The sequence below is a fragment of the Spinacia oleracea genome, chromosome 6 (assembly GCF_020520425.1).
Source record: "Spinacia oleracea cultivar Varoflay chromosome 6, BTI_SOV_V1, whole genome shotgun sequence".
Taxonomy (NCBI): domain Eukaryota; kingdom Viridiplantae; phylum Streptophyta; class Magnoliopsida; order Caryophyllales; family Amaranthaceae; genus Spinacia; species Spinacia oleracea.
The window spans coordinates 97407847-97411214 of record NC_079492.1 but is presented as its reverse complement, the minus strand read 5'-3'; the positions used below and the strand labels follow the sequence as shown (position 1 = coordinate 97411214).

Here is a 3368-nt window from a genome sequence, read left to right as displayed (position 1 = left end):
CTCCTTAAGTTCCCCATGTAAGAAAGCATTCTTCACGTCAAGTTGGTGAATAGGCCATGCTTTTGAGATAGCAATACTGAGTACAGTTCGTATGGTGGCCGGTTTTACCACCGGACTGAAGGTCTCTCCACAATCCACGCCAACCTGTTGACCTGCACCATCACCTACAAGACGGGCTTTGTGCCTCTCAAAAGAACCATCCGATTTTTCTTTATGAGAAAAAATCCACATAGAACGAATCACGTTAACATTTGGTGGACGGGGAACTAACTCCCACGTCTTATTTTCAATTAGAGCATTATATTCATCATCCATGGCCATTTTCCAATTTGGGTCACGTAGGGCCGACACCGGGTTACGGGGCAAAGGGGATTTACCAATACTGGAGTGGAGATTAAATAGAGTTTTTGGTTTATAGATTCCCCGTTGGCTTATAGTGATGGGCCTTGTAACCTGATTTGAAACAGGTTGGACTGGAGGGGGGGGGGGAACTAATTGTTCCTGGATTGGGCTGGAATTAGGCAGGCCTGGCCCAACGTGAGTTGGAGATGAAGTGGGTGCAGTACAAGGAAGAGAGCTGCCAGGTGTATGGGTCGCTGGATTGGGCCGTGGAGGTGGGCTAAGTGGAGCAGTAGGTGTTGCTGGGGTGTTGGAGGAAGGTGATGATGGGCCCGTTTGTGGGGCCTGATTGGATGCTGAATTTTGGGCTAAATGGTGGACAACATAAGGAGTTAAGCCAACATCCAAAAATTCACACGTGGTTGGAGTTTGATGATGAATTTTAGAAAATGGGAATTGGTGTTCATCAAAGATGACATGACGACTAATGATGATCTTATTTGACGAGAGATCATAACACTTATAACCATGATGATGAGATGGATAACCCAAAAATACACATGGGGTTGATCGAGGTTGGAGTTTATGGATAGTAGTAGATGGGAAGAGGGGATAGCATAAACACCCAAACACCCGGAGATGAGAAAAAGAGGGATCTTTTTTATAAAGAATTTTAAGAGGAGAATTATAGTTTAAGCCTTTGCTCGGAAGGATGTTAAGTAGGTATGTTGCCATTTGTAATGCATGATGCCAAAAAGAAGGGGGTAAGGATGCATGAACAAGCAAAGTACGGACAATGTTATTAATGGTCCGGATTTTTCTTTCGGCTTTCCCATTTTGAGATGAAGTATGAGGACATGAGAGGCGGAAAGACAAACCATTAACTTTACAAAATTCCCAGAAAGACCCATTATCAAATTCCTTGCCGTTATCACATTGAATATTTTTCACTTCCCGTTCAAATTGAGTACGGATGTAAGCTCTAAAAGCTAAGAATGTGGAATAGACGTCAGACTTTTTAGACAATGGAAATGTCCACACGAAATTAGAGTAATCATCCAACAACAATAAATAATAACGGTGGCCCGAAGAGCTCAAAACGGGAGATGTTCAAAGATCACAATGCATAATATCAAAAGGCAACATAGTACGTGAATTAGAGGCAAAAAATGGGAGTTTAATATGCTTTCCAAGAGGACAAGAATAGCAAAAACTAGAATCATGAGTTCGATTACACTCAATAAATTTATTTTTTCTAAGGGAGTCAAAAACAGGTGCTCCCGGATGACCCAAACGTTCATGCCATAAAGAAGATGCTAAAACGGCAAAAGTAGATGGTGTGGCTTGATTTGTGGTGGTGATGGGATAAAGATCTCCCTGACTATCACACCTCATTAGTTGCAACCCCGTCCGAAAATCCTTCACAGAAAACCCAAAAGGATCAAATTCAACACACACAGAATTATCGGTAGTAAATTTCCTAACGGAAACTAAATTTTTAATCAATTGAGGTGCATGAAGAACATTTTTCAAAACTAAGGGTGGGTTTGGGGAAGACAAATTGGTGTGTCCATAACCATGAATTGGAATTGAATGACCATTACCAACAATTATGCCACGATTATTGCTCAAATTGAAATAAGACGAGAGATTACCTTGGCCGGATGTCATATGAGAGGTGGCACCAGTATCCATATACCAATTTGCATCCGGAGGATTTAGACCAAGAGTATGCATTGCTGCCTCAATGTCTGTGGGTCGGTGGGCCTGTTGCAGTGAAGGCCTGTGGATGTGGCCCAAGAATTCCTGTTGATTGCTGCTTTTGTTGGACATTGGGCTTGGCCCAATTTGCTGCTGGATATGGACAAGGAGGTATGGGCCAAGGCCACTGCCAAGGCCACTGCCAAGGCCAAGACATGTTTTGATTTCCTCCAAACCATTGTTGTTGAACCACATGTTGCTTCCCGGAGTTGTTGTGGCTGCCACCACGACCACCGTGATTGTTTCCGTTGCCACCATTCCGGCCACCCTTTCCACCGCCGCGGCCGCCGCGGTTCTTCCCACCGTAATTCTTGTAGTTTCCCTTTCTGCCTCCACCGTTGTTTCGATTCTCAGGAAAGGCGGGAAATTGTGGGGCTTCATCCGCATCTCTGGGCATTGCTGCAACCATAGCACAAGGTGCTCCGGTGGCCGCCTTTTTGGCCAGACCCGCCTCCTCTAAGGTGAGCATGGAGCGGGCTTGGTAAAAGGGAGGCAAGGGGTTACTTTGACGAAGCAGAGTCCCGACTCCATTGTAGGCGTCGGTGAGGCCGGCCATCAACTGTAAAACAAGGCGGTCATTAGTAACCGGAGCGCCGACATTCTTGAGTTGATCAGATAACTCCTTGAGCCGTTGACAGTACGCCGAGGCGTTCGGGAAATCCTCCATAGAAGTGTGGGAGAATTCTTGCTCAAGAGTTACGGCACGTAAATTCTTGTTGTCTTGGAATATGTCACGCAGCCTATTCCAAGCTTCCATTGCCGTTGAGTCAGGTTCAATGATGGTTTACAAGAGGTCTGTAGAGATAGTGGAATAAATCCACTGTAAAACCGTTGCGTCGAGGGTGGTCCAAAGTTCCTTCTCGTCGTCGGTGGAGGGTGCCGTCACCGTTCCAGTCGCCGGTGTGACAATGTGGTGAAGAACTCTATTAGTCCTTGCATGAATTTTAAACAACTCCGCCCATGTCGCGTATTGGACATTCTCCATTTCAAGGACGATGGGAATGTTGTTCTTGATGTTAGAGACCGCAAGAGCGGGGTGGAAGGTGGAGGTCTTTGTGTCAGTCATGGCTGACGGGAAGATTGGGCGGAGGAGGAGAATAAGAGAGCTAGGGCACAGCGGAAGAGAGGGAGGAGGAGATGATAATAATTTGCCCTAGGCTTACTGACACCATGAAAGAAGTTAATTCCTTGAATATTGCATTAGGTCAAACTAGCTTATATACATGAGAGAATAGCTATAATTACGTGACTATGCTAGCTGTAACTAC

General features: G+C 45.3%; 1 pseudogene; it reads right to left on the bottom strand.

The window, feature by feature from the left end:
* Positions 1 to 2083: 2083 nt before the first annotated feature.
* Positions 2084 to 3166, bottom strand: LOC110794167 (uncharacterized; annotated as a pseudogene).
* Positions 3167 to 3368: the final 202 nt, after the last annotated feature.